The 14,064-nt window shown below is 47.4% G+C and overlaps 1 protein-coding gene across 1 annotated transcript in view; it reads left to right on the top strand.

The window, feature by feature from the left end:
• NCBP1 (nuclear cap binding protein subunit 1) overlaps window positions 1–14,064 on the top strand; it is a 103,503-nt gene that overhangs the window by 18,839 nt on the left and 70,600 nt on the right. The window lies entirely within an intron of this gene.

Genomic DNA, 14,064 nt, shown 5'->3' with positions numbered 1-14,064 from the left:
TATGAGCTCAGAGGAAAAGCAAACTAAAACATGAAGCATTAAATATGCTTTAAGATGTAATTGCCTTAATCCTGTTTTTCCCATTCCACATGATGTGGACGGATCTTCTCTCCGTGGTGCTAAGGACAGGAAACCCTACAACTTTAAAAGACTGAGCCCTCTAGTATGCCTCAGTGGTTTCCTGTCTTTGAGGAACACTCTACAGCTCCCTGTGCTGCTAGGGGGAAGAATATCTTACTTGGAGCTGAAGTCCCAGCATAGCATGGATGTGTCTGACCAACAGAGAGAACATTGCTTTGGAGGCATGAGCCTAGCACAGGGCATTATTGGGAGTTGACAATGAAGCGATCATGTCAGTTCCATGGACACGTCCTGGTATGATGCTGTGCTTCTCTGTAACCCAGGGAAAGCGTCCTTCAGTTCCAGTGGCACGGTACATCCCTGGGAGCCGGCATGTGAATGTTAGGTTCTGGGGTCACGGCCTGGTATGGGGCAGTGTGTCCCTGGAATGAAGTGGGATGTCATCTGGGGGCACAACCTACTCATGTGAAGTGGAGCCCCATGTGGCAGCAGCAGCTACAGCAAGGAAGGGGGCTGATCAGAAGCGTCACGCTTGACTTGATCCGGGGGCAGACCCACAAGATGAAAACTTCCGAAGACACAGTGATTAGATTGTGAGCCCCAATGGGGTTAGTGCCAATAATGTTTGTACAGCTCTGTGGAATTAATGGCGCTATATAATTAAATAAAAATAAATGGTAGCGTATAAATACCTCCCTCTACCTCAAGACCATGCTGCTGGAAAGCGTTCCAGATGGAGGAAAACAGCCAACCTGTAGAGCCTATGGAAGCAGCCCCTCCGACCTTGGAAATCCTGCGTCAGGTGGGGTGAATCAGGGTTGATACCTGGAGAAAAAATGATCCTAAAGTGTGTGTGTGTGTGTGTGTGTGTGTGTGTGTGTGTGTGTGTGTGTGTGTGTGTGTGTGTGTGTGTGTGTGTGTGTGTGTGTGTGTTTATTTCTGCCATGTACTCTGGTTCCTGATCCTTGTGGGTCGTCTTTTTAACCTTATTGAAGAAATAAAGAAAAGCATCATTTTACTCCAATCCTGGTTTGCTGAGTTCTTGCTGGATTTCCTTTTTGTTCTCCTATTGAAGGATTTACTCCTAATCCAGTCCGTGCAGGAACTTGATTACCAGGTGGGAAAGACCCATGAGTCTCATTGCTGCAGCTGGACACTGACATACATACACATATATATATATATATATATATATATATATATATATATATATATATATATATATATAATATAATATAATATATATATATATATATATATATATATATATATATATATATATATATATATATATTTTTTTTTTTTCTTTTTTTTTTTTTTTTTTTTCTATGTTTTGTAGGACAGGCCTAGGAAAGGGCAGTCTAAAACTAAACACAGGGATTGTAACCTATGCAAACAGATTAGCGGCTATCTACACTAAAGAGCTTTGTAACAATAAATTCTATCTCCGAGGAAGAGATGGAAAATGGGAAATTATGTACTACTATCACTAATATACAGATGCCTCATAATCTTCCTCTTCTGAGAACGGAAGCCCATCCTGTTTCCCAGTAGAAGCGACAAGTAAACTGGTTAAGGTAGTTAGAGCAACCATGAAGGTGAAGGAAATTAAAAACCCCAAACCTATGCAAGACCTGATGTTTGAGGGACTAGAGGTCAGGAAGCATAAGTGCTTTCCTATTCATAAAAACATAGCCTCCCTGATCAGAAAAGAGTGGAAAAAGACCAGATGTTTTTTATCCCAAAGGAGATCAAAAGAAAACACTCCTTTTTGAAGTTGGACTCAGATCTGGGAATAAAACACCCGAATTTGACGTAGCAGTGTGCAGGGTGTCCTGAAATGCTCCACTCCTGTTCGATGAATTTAAACCAAACATAGCAGCTACATGCACAGCAAGATCTTTGAGCGTGTGGCTTAGCCAGTTACAAAAACAGATTAGAAATAAGTGTCCAAGGGATGAACTGCTCACCAGTGTTTTAAACATTGCAAAAGTATCAGATTTTCTGGCAGATGCTTTGGCAGACACAGTCTGATTAACAGCTTAAACCTGTACATTCTCAAATTCAGCCAGAAGAGCCCTGTGGCAAAAAAAAATTGAGAGGTTTCCACTCAGACTCTGCGGCATACCCTTTGAGGGTGAGTACCTCTTTGGGTCATCCCTAGACGAGATCCTGAATAAAGCTGTGGACTCGGAGGGATCCCACACACCAATGCCCCTAAATTCAAAAGGCCTTTTCGTACATCTAGAAAGCATTTTCAGGGAGTTCCCATACAGTGACACAAAATGTGAAAGGGTCTAGAAGTAATGGGAAGACCACACAAGGGGATTTTCCTAAGCACATGGATACTAGGGAATCATAAAGGAAGGGCTGAAATTCTAATCCACCCTCCCGGAGAGATACATGATCACAAAAGATCAATGGACAGTGGCAAATCAAAGGGCCCTAGAGAGGGAAATGTTGTCTCTAATAAGAAAAAGGGATGTTGACCCAAGTACCGAAAGGGGAAAGTCTTTCAGGACAATTATAAATCTAAAAGGTCTAAATTTCTTAAGGCCCCTTTACATTTAGCGATGCACCAGCGATCCGACCAGGTCAGGATCGCTGGTGCATCGCTAAATGATCACTAGTGAGCTGTCACACAGGCAGACCTCACAGCGATGCAGCAGCAACGCAGCGCACGATACTCACCTTTCACACACAGCGATCCTGACGTCCTCCCGCCCGCCTCCATGCGTCGCTCGTCGTCACAGCAGGAAGCTGACAATGAGAAATGGAGCCGGACATTCTCGCGCGATCAGCGATAACCAGCGGGGGAGCCGGTCGGAGGCAAGTATCACACATCGCGATATCGCTATAACGTCACAAAATCGGTGACGTTATAGCGATTATCGCTAGCGATATTGCTATGTGTAAAACCCCCTTTAGTCCCCCAAGCACTTCATGATGGACACAATCAAGTCAATGGTAAAGCTTCTATTCCTGGGGGTGTTTCATGGCCACCATAGGCACATGGTAGTAAGTCTCTAGAGGTCTATTTTTCAAAAGCACAAAAGATGCCTCAGAGTAGCAGTCAGCGTGCAGGAACACCTAAAAGGCCTACAGTTTCAAGTCCTCCCCTTTTTGCCTATCTATGGCACCAAGGACATTTACAAAAATAGTAGCTGACATGTCAGCCCATGTAAAAGAGAAAGACCTCTTATCTTCTTGACTGTGGGAAAATCGAAAATAGTTTGCAAAAGCTGTAAACCGTACGGGAGATATTGTGCTCTCTGGAATGGATAATAAACTTAAAAAAATCTCTAATAAAGCCAGAGCAGGTGCAAGTATTTTTAGGGATTCTATTAACATGCACACCTTTTTTAATTTGTCTCTTGGGTGAGAAGACCTTTTAACTTTTGGAGTTTAACGTCCGAGTCAGTAAAGAACCCGGTCACAACCCTGAGAAGGGCTATGTCCATCCTGGGGACTTTACTGTCCTGTATCCCCGCTGTAACTTGGGCACAATCCCATTTCAGGAAACTTCAGTGGGAGATCTTGGAAGATGGAGAAAAGCCAAACAAAATCTGGACAAAAGGTTTGTGTCAAGGGACACAAAAGAATCCTTAAGATTGTAGGCTTGTGAGCAGGGCCCTCATTCCTCTTGGTATCTGTTATGATCTATGTGATTATTGTTATGCTGTAATGTCTTATCATCTGTACAAGTCCCCTCTGAAATGTAAAGTGCTGCGGAATATGTCGGCGCTATAGAAATAAAATTAAGATGGTGGCAATGTGAAAATAATCTCTCCTGGGGAGTGCCATGGGAGCTAGGAAATCTCAGCATAGTCTCCACGGACACAAGTTTGGATGGGGAGGGGACACTGGATGGCAGGTCCAAGGGGGATGTTCTCAAAATTTGCTAGAATCATCCTCCAACATGAAAGAGCTAGCAGCTATCAGACTGCTTTTGGGCTGTCTTTTTTAATAATTCCAATTTCTCGTTCGCCTTATTGGGGGACACAGAGACCATGGGTGTATGCTGCTGCCACTAGGAGGCTGACACTATGCACAAAAAAAGGTTAGCTCCTCCTCCGCAGTGTACACCCCACCGACCGGCAGGCGAATTCCTCAGTTTAGCTTAGTGTCAGTAGGAGGTGGACACGGGTCTTTTATTAGACCCATATCTACCTCAGTGTGCGTCGTTTCTTTACAGGTTCCGGAGGGATACGGAGTGAACAGTCACATCCGTACTCCCACAAAGAGACTATGAGTACGGCGTGTACTGCCACCCCGTATCCTCATGGGTCTCCGGAGCAGGACCAGGAGCCTCGCACAAGTAGGTGCCAGCCGCACTGACGGTCCTTGCCCCCCCGCCTCCCACCCTCTCGCCTACCAGAGCCTGAAGTTTGGATGAGGCGCGGATTTCATAGAGACGACAGACAGCGTGGGATTTTCAGGTACCTTTATTGTAAGGCCCCCTCAGTCTAGGCGGTCCCCCGGCGTTTTCTCTTGGAGCGGTCGCCAGGGGGACCACGTTAGGGTCCATGCGCACCCCGCTTCCCCCCACGGTCTCCGCATCCATGCAGGCCCCGGGTTTTCACGGGCCTCGTTCTGCGCTTCTCCCCCTCCCTTTTTCCATCTCGGCAGGGGTGGCGCAGGAGTCGGGTAGCTCTGGGCAGGGACGTAGGCCGGTGTTGCGGCGCGCTATTAATTTAGGCCCCGGCTTCTTTCGGGCCTCCCTCTGCGTCGCGGCCACGCCCCCTGCCCCTTTCTTCTAAGCGGGCTTTTCTCCCGCCCGTCTTAGGCCCTCCCAGCCCCCTTTCCTTGCACCTGTCTGCCATTGGTCGGCGGGCGGTGCTGAGGGGATCTCTGCGGCGAGCTCCGCCCTTCTTCCTTCTCTGGGAGCGTGCTCTTTCCTCCGGGGGTCGCCATCTTTTCAGCCTGCCAGCCGGACCTCATTCCCTGCCGAATATCGTCCACTTGGTTCTGTTTCAGCCGGTTTGGCCTGGCGCATCCTGCAGACAGATCAGACAGCGTCACCTTCTGGGGACACCGGACCGTGAGTAGCTCTGCATTTGCAGACTGACACCCTTCTCTGCCTTCTGTCCCCCAACCGGCCGGCACTGCCTCATTTTTCACTATGTCTAACGCTAAGTCTGATCGCACCCGCTCTGCGGCTCCCCCTAGCACGCTAGTGAAGTTCTTTGCCTGCTCGTCCTGCAATCGCAAACTTCCCTCAGGTCAGTCCACTCCCCTCTGCCTGGACTGTAGCAATCCAATTCAGCCCGACGCCGCTCAGGAGCCATCCATAGCTCCAGTGGTGAGTGAGCCCCCCATGCCGGGCTGGGCCTCCTCTCTATCACAGTCGGTGGCAGACCTCACCAAGGTGTCTCAGTCCCTAGTAGCCGTTCTGGATAAGTTGCCCTTGGGAGCTTCGGCGGGACCCAGCACGTCTCAGGACGTCCCATCTGAGCCAGCCAGCGTCAGTCGCAAGAGGCCCAGGCAGGATCTCCAGGCGGAGTCCTCTCCTCGTCCTACCTCACCCCACGGTCCCCAGCAGTCTGCCTCTCGGGCCTCGTCTCCCGAGTCAGGCGAAGCGCTTTTGGAATCTGAAGGGGTTTTAGAGCTGGATTCGGACCAGGATGCGAGCATGACGGTTACGGTGCAGAACCTCATTGCCGCGATTCACCATACCTTCGACATCACTGACGCCCCTGCGAAATTCTCAGATCAGGAGGTTTCGTTCAGACGGGCGGAAACACCATCCAGGGTGTTTCCCTTCCATTCAGAGTTTGGAAAGATTTTTACCAAGGAGAGGGATGATCCGACCAGACGCTTTCAAAGAGGAAAGCGTCTCGGCGTGCTCTATCCGTTTGCTAAAGAGCTCTTGGATAACTGGTCCGCTTCTCCCTCAGTGGACCCTCCCGTGTCCAGACTTTCTACCAACATGGTTCTCCCGTTGTCGGGTGTGGCGTCTCTGAAAGATTCTAACGACAGGATCATAGAATCTCTAGCAAAGTCTGCCTTTGAAGCGGCATCAGCGGTGGTATGTCCAGTCTTTGCTTCATCTTGGACAGCAAAGGCCGTAGCTACTTGGGCAGAGGATCTTCGTCAGGGCATCCTGGATAAAGCTCAACCCGAGCACCTGGCCAATCTCGCCAATCAGATTTCCCATGCGGGGGATTATCTGCTTTCTGCTTCCCTGGATGCCGCCTCCTGCGCGGTTCAGGCGTCAAGCAACGTCGTGGCGATCCGACGTACAATTTGGCTCAAGGCCTGGCAGGCGGACTTGTCCTCTAAAAAGTCTCTGACTAATATGCCTTTTCAGGGAGTGCGCCTCTTTGGGTCCCAATTGGACCAGATTATTAAGGACGCTACCGGGGGGACGAGTTCTCTTCTCCCTCAATCCAAGCCTCGCAGACCTCCTCCAAGGCGTCAGTTTCGTCCCTTTCGGACTTTCCGCCGTTTCAATGCGGCGGAAAACCCTTCCAACCAGCAAAGACCACAAGCTCGCCAGGAAAGGAAGAAGGTTTCTTTCAGACCCACTCCGTCATGGCGGTCGCACTCTTCCCAGGGCCGATCATCCAGATCTAGATCTGGACGGTCTACTTCTGCATGACTATCGTCGGTCTCCAAGGGGTCCTTTTCATTTGGGAGGTCGACTCCTTTTCTTCAGCGACGTCTGGCTCGCCTCAGTGGAGGACGCTTGGGTCAGGGACGTTGTGTCGACAGGATACAAGATCGGATGGGATCGTTTCTTCCAATCCCATCCGCCAAGAGATCCGGCCTTAATCCCGGGATTTGTTTCGGCCATCGCCTCTCTTCTCAGTTCCAGGGTAATTGTGCCCGTTCCCGAATCCGAACGATTCACAGGGTTTTATTCGAACCTGTTTGTGGTGCCGAAAAAGAACGGGGCAGTCCGACCCATCTTAGATCTCAAGCTACTCAACAAGAGAGTCCGCCTTCGACATTTCAGGATGGAGTCGGCTCGCTCGGTCATCGCTTCCATGGAGAAGCAGGAATTCCTGTGTTCGATAGACATTCAGGATGCCTATCTACATGTGCCCATATTTCCCGGACATCAGAAGTTCCTGCGGTTTGCGGTTCGCCACGAACATTACCAGTTTGTCGCGCTGCCTTTCGGGCTCGCCACCGCTTCCAGAGTCTTCACGAAGATTATGGCTGCGTTGATGGCCCTGTTGAGGATCAGAGGTCTCGTTCTTTTTCCGTACCTCGACGACATTCTGATCAAAGCTCCCTCCTTTCAACAGGCCCACCTAAGTTTGACGATCGTTCTAGCCACCCTGTTCAGTCTTGGGTGGATCGTCAACAGGAAAAAATCCTGTCTGGTCCCGACTCAACGCCTTGTGTTCCTGGGCCTTCTGTTCGACACTCGTCGGTCAAGGGTCTTTCTCCCACAAGAGAAGATTCTTTCCCTGCAGCAGGGTGTGCGATCATTGCAGTTCGCGCGATCTCCGTCCCTCCGGACAGCCATGAGGGTCCTGGGGAAGATGGTGTCGGCGATAGAGGCAGTTCCCTTTGCCCAATTTCACGCCAGACCCCTTCAGCAGGCCATTCTGTTCAGGTGGAACAGGTCGGCTCTATCTCTGGATCGTCCTGTTCGTCTTTCATGCCGGATCAAGCAGTCTCTCAACTGGTGGTTGACGTCTCCCCTCATTCTCTTGGGTAGATCCTTTCTTCCCGTCCACTGGCAGATTGTCACGATGGACGCCAGCCTCCTCGGCTGGGGGGGGCAGTGTTCCGCAATCACACTGTTCAGGGTCGATGGTCGGCTCAGGAATCAGCTCTGCCAATAAATGTCCTAGAGATACGAGCGATTCATCTGGCTCTCGTCCACTGGGAAAGGCGCCTCAAGTGTCTGCCGATCAGTATTCAGACAGACAATGCCACAGCGGTGGCATATATCAACTGCCAGGGAGGGACACTGAGTGTCTCGGCCCTGGCGGAGGTGTCCAGAATTCTTCAATGGGCAGAGATATCTGTTCCTACGATTTCCGCGGTTCATATTCCCGGCGTGGACAACTGGGCCGCCGATTTTCTCAGCCGCGAGGGTCTCACAGCGGGAGAATGGTCCCTACATCCGGAGGTGTTTCACCTGCTCTGCCGTCAGTGGGGAACCCCGGACGTAGACCTGCTGGTGTCTCGCCTCAACAGAAAAGTCCCTCAGTTTGTCTCCAGGTCCCGGGATCCTCTGGCGGTGGCAAAGCAGAAGGGATCCCAGTCATCCTCATTGCCCCAAATTGGCCCAGAAGGTCTTGGTTCGCGGACATTGTCAACCTTCTCGCGGACGCCCCCTGGCAGCTTCCCGACAGGCCAGATCTGCTGTCTCAAGGCCCGATTTGCCACTCCAATTCTCGGTCGCTCAATTTAACGGCGTGGCTGTTGAGACTGAGGTTTTGAAACGGGCAGGATTCTCCGATCGAGTAATTCATACCATGATCCGTGCCAGAAAGCCTTCTTCTTCCAAGATCTATTATCGTACTTGGAAAGCCTATTTCTCCTGGTGTGAAACCAATGACGTCGCGCCCATGATTTTTTCACTCCCTTCTGTTCTGGCGTTCCTTCAGGCAGGGCTGGATGCGGGGCTTACCCTCAGTTCTTTGAAGGGTCAAGTTTCGGCTCTGTCCGTTTTATTTCAGAGGACGCTGGCCTCCCGGCCCCAGGTCAAAACCTTTCTTCAGGGGGTGGCCCACACGGTTCCTCCGTACCGTGCTCCCGTGGATCCTTGGGACCTTAACCTGGTCCTTGAGGTTCTGCAAGGTTCTCCTTTTGAACCGCTCAGGGACGTTCCCCTCTCTTTCCTCTCTTGGAAAGTGGCCTTTCTGGTGGCCATTACTTCCATCCGGCGGGTGTCGGAATTGGCGGCTCTTTCTTGCCGCTCTCCCTTTTTGGTGCTTCATCAGGACAAGGTAGTTCTGCAGCCTCCGCCCTCTTTTCTTCCGAAGGTGGTATCCTCGTTTCACCTCAACGAGGACATTGTTCTGCCATCCTTCTGTCCAAGTCCAGCTCATCCTCGGGAGAGGTCCTTGAACAAGCTGGACTTAGTCAGGGCATTGAGAGTCTATCTAGCTAGGACGACTTCCTTGCGAAAGTCGGACTCTCTATTCATCATTCCTGATGGGGCGAGAAAAGGGCACCCAGCCTCAAAGGCCACTATTGCTCGTTGGATCAGATCGGCAATTTTGGAGGCATACCGGGTCAAGCATCGAGTGGCTCCTCCAGGGATCAGAGCGCACTCTACCCGGGCGGTGGGTGCCTCCTGGGCGGTGCACCACAGAGCTTCCGCGCTGCAGCTTTGCAAAGCTGCAACGTGGTCTTCGGTTCACACGTTTGTGAAATTCTACAGAGTCCACACCTACGCTTCGGCGGACGCCAGCCTAGGTAGAAGGATCCTGCAGGCGACGGTGGTGAGTCCACTGGCCTGATGGAAGTTTGTTTCCCACCCCAGGGACTGCTTTGGGACGTCCCATGGTCTCTGTGTCCCCCAATAAGACGAACGAGAAAACAGGATTTTTGGGTTGCTTACCGTAAAATCTGTTTCTCGGAGCCTTCATTGGGGGACACAGCACCCTCCCTTGTTCTACAACTCCTGTTCTTATGTTGTTTGTTGGTTACAGTTGAGTTGTTTGTTCTCAATCTATTCTGTTACTTCTCCTACTGCTTTCTCACTAACTGAGGAATTCGCCTGCCGGTCGGTGGGGTGTACACTGCGGAGGAGGAGCTAACCTTTTTTTGTGCATAGTGTCAGCCTCCTAGTGGCAGCAGCATACACCCATGGTCTCTGTGTCCCCCAATGAAGGCTCCGAGAAACAGATTTTACGGTAAGCAACCCAAAAATCCTGTTTTTCAGTTGATTTTTCATCAAAAAGTTGAAGATTTAAAAAAGAATTTCAGCAAAACTACAACCCTAAGCATACCTCCAAATTGACAAAAGAATAGCTTCGCCAGAATATCAGTTTTGTAATTGCCCAGACCTGAATTCAATAGAAAATCTGAGGGATGTACGTAAGAGATGCCTTCATAATCTGACAGATTTTGAGAGATTCTGCAAGGATTTATGCATACTATCCTCCCATACATATATTAGCAAAAGTGTACACCTCCAGATAGAATTAAATACAGGGGGAAGCAAGAGTGCCTGTATGAATGTAGAAGAGAGCATAATTTAAAATTTATAACTTTTTTTTTATTATCACTTTTATAATATGAATGGTTAAAATGATGCCTATCCACAATGAAGATTTTTCATTATGGAATGAGAGAGAATAAACAGAGGTCCCCAAATTTGGTTCTATTTATTGACTATAATTAACTGTTGTAAGAGGAGATCGTGCACATTGGCTTGACTAATCTCAAATAGGTTTAGGGGCAATATTCAGGCTCATACTTATTGTTATTCTATAGTGAAAATTCCACTCGATGCAAAGTCCTAAATTAAACACTGTATATAATAGAGGATGGTAGTGCTAGTTTCTTAAGTGTGCGTGCATATTGAGGTTTCTTCTACGCACTTCTAGTATACTTACTAACATTAGCAACATGGTAATGTGCTGTGATAGAATAATGCTTTAGGGCCACTTCTTATAACCTAATGCTACAATTTAAGACTGTTGGTTATAATAACTTAAACGCTGTTGCCAGTGCTTGGAATTGCACTATTACGTGATGATTAACCTGAGTGTGATTTTATTGCTCTGCTCCCAATCAGATATTTTGATACACATCAGAGATTCAAGCACAGTGTACTAGCTAAGTGATGTAAATTACCATTGGTGCTCACTGTCAATAGAAGACTGCATGCATGCTGCCGAGGTTCACTGGAGTGCGCTGGTGTATATTCTTCATGACCTTGCAATCTTTAGTTTTAGCATTTTCATTTTTTTTTTTTTTCCTCCTTTCATTCCAAGAGCCATAACTTTACTAATCCAAACCACTTTACGTGACGAGTTTTACTTTAGAATGATACCATTAATCTTCATAATTGTTGCGCACTGGAAAGCGGGTAAAAGTTTCCAAGTACTTTGAAAATGCAAAAAAAAGTGCAATTCCACAATTGTTTGACTTATTTACAATGTTCGCTATGTGGTAAAACTGACTTGATTCTCCACGTCCATACGAGAACGCCGATTCCCAACATGTATAGTGTTAGCCTATAATATAGGGGTTTTTTTATGTTCACGCTTTTGTTTTCTTTCAAATTTTCACCTACAGTACCAGCAAAGTCTGAGATTTCAGAAATCTCATGCACACAGCTTTTTTTTTTTTTTTTTTTTTTTGTTCTCAGTATATTCTGCAAAACACAAGGTTTTGCACAAAATAATGGAGCATGTCACTTTTTTCAAACGTATTTCATCCATTGAAGGCAATGGGTGGTGCAGAAAAATCATGCAGATACCGAATTTTGCTGCCAAAACCTTAAGTACAAATGTTTTTTGTTTTTCTTATTTTTTGCAGCAAGCTTCTTACTGCCAAGATAGCAGATTTTACCTGCAGGGTAAAACTGGTATACACATACTGTTGCCATTTTCTGAAACTCGTACTGTTTTCATTTTTCGGGATATAGGGCTGTGATGGCTTATTTTTTTTGCACCATGAGCTGTTTTTTTTTTATTGATGCCATTTTGGGGTTGATAAAATGTTTTGTCTTTTACTGCAATGTTGCGGCTACCACAAAAACGGTAACACTGCGTTTTTTTTAATTTTTTTTCTCGTTACACCATTTACTGAAATGATACATTTTATTTGATATTTTGATTGGACTTTTACAAGCGCAGCTGTCAGGAAAATATGAATAATCCCTAGAGTTCTATGTACACTTCCAGTGCTTCTGCTGCCCCTCCCACATTAGGTTTGTGCGTTATACACACGAAGCCCCATGTGCAGGCACAGCTCACAAATCTCCCTCTCACAGCTGCACCAGCCCCCTCTTTCTCCCTGATGGAATGTCTACTCGCCCCTTCCTGCAGGTATACCAGCTTTGTGTAATGTGAGCTCCTAACTGTTTAAACCTGGCTTTGCGTAAGCACTTAGTTCTTTGTTTATTCAAACCCGAATTTAATAACCCACGATAATCCAGTGACAGAAGAAATACATTTCCTAAATCGGTATCATTAGAGCTACGCCCAGCAGCATTTTTGCAGTGATTACGGACATCAGAAACCGAGAAAACGGTTTATGCCACTCCGTAGCCCACAGACATATCCTATTTGGTATCAAACGATAGGTAAATTTGCAGGGGAATATAAAATGCCCCTGCTGTCCTCCTATGAGCTTCCCAACCAAAGATGGGGCGGAGAAGCTTTTATTAACTTGTCAAAATAGGTGATCCTATGTAAATCAAATGTATCCCATGGAGGTCTGGATTTGGAATGATGCGCACAATCAAATTACAGGCTGATCCAACTTCAGTGGAAGTGCCTCAAGACAAGAAAATGATGCTCAATAGTGTAAATGCTGTCACCTCTAGAGCAGTGGCGTTGAACCTATCGCACGTGGTGTGCCATCTCATGAGGACTAGAAGATGGCGGGGGTGCGACGGAGCAGTGGGTCACAGGAGGCAGAAGCCGGCTGCTGTAGCTAACTCCTGTGCCCTAAACAGAAATGTCCATTGCACTGGCAGTGAGTATTAATTTCTCAATGCTTGCTGTTTCACACCCATAGGTGTGAAGAGGTGAATATTCATTACCTTAATGAGAGGGGACATGTGATCGCTCAACCACAGATACTGCTGGCACAGGAACAAGATGCTGCGAGGGTGCGATGCGAGGGTAGGACCAAATTCTGTGAGAGTAAGATTTTTTTTTTTTTTTTTTTTTTCTTCAATGCTTCTCATGGGGGCAATTCTTAAAAAAAGAAGGATGAGGAGCCATGCATAAAAGGATAGGGATGAGGAACCATGCAGACAAGGATGGGGATAAGGATCCATGCATACCAGGATAGGGATGAGGAGCCCTATTCTTATCATGACTGGTTACAATTGCAAAGAGGTTATAAAAACAAACAACTTTGCCATTGTACTTTTGATTAAAAATCCTCTCCATTCTCAAGAACAGACCTTCACTACAATTGGTGGCTAAATTTTAGGCTTGGTGTGCAGCGCTTACAAACTCTTTGTAGAATCTGTAGCGCGCTAATGTACAAGTTGTCTTTTTAATCTAAAACCTCAGTATTCACGGCACTTTGCAAAAAATAAGTGGGTTTTAGATTGCAGTTTGAAAACAAAAACAACGCAATCTTAAGGAGTGCTGAGGCAAAATGGATAAAAGCACAAACCTTTAATAGAATTCTCTGCAATATACAACACGTTTCGATAGCATGTCGCTATCTTCCTCAGGTGGTACTACAGTACAGTGTCCAAAGCATGGAGCAGAAGATACCTGGAGACATGCCAGTACACCAGGAGATATGGCTGGGGCCGTAAAGGGGTAACAACCCAGCAGCAGGACCACTACCTCCTCCTTTGTGCAAGGAGGAACTGTGCCAGAGCCCTGCAAAAATGACCTCCAGCAGGCCACTAACATCCATGTGCCTGCTCAGACTTTCAAAAACATACTCCATGAGGGCGTTATGAGAGCACAACGTCCACATCCGCGCTTACAACCCAACACCGTGCAGGGTGATAGGCATTTTCCAGAGAACACCAAGATTGCCATATTTGACACTGGTGTCCTGTGCTCTTCACAGATGACAGCAGGTTCACACTGAGCACATGTGACAGACATCAGCGTCTGCAGATGCCGAGGAGAGCATCCTGCTTCCTGAAATATCCTCCAGCATGACTGGGTTGGCAATGGGTCAGTAATTGTGTGGGGAGGCATTTCTTTGGAGGGGGTGGAAATAAACATGAGTATTTGCAATAATTTTCTTGGAGAAATATTTCTTTTAAATATCTATTTGGGGGGGGGGGGGGATTTGAACTTTGTTTTTTAAACAAACTTTTTCTCACTTTTACTGTATGAAATATTCCTCTTGGGACTTGAA

The sequence above is a fragment of the Dendrobates tinctorius genome, unplaced genomic scaffold, assembly GCF_039654945.1.
Source record: "Dendrobates tinctorius isolate UK_male_01 unplaced genomic scaffold, ASM3965494v1 ptg000160l, whole genome shotgun sequence".
Taxonomy (NCBI): Eukaryota; Metazoa; Chordata; class Amphibia; order Anura; family Dendrobatidae; genus Dendrobates; species Dendrobates tinctorius.
Note: the sequence above shows the minus strand (reverse complement) of the source record. Positions and strands in the feature narration are given on the sequence as shown.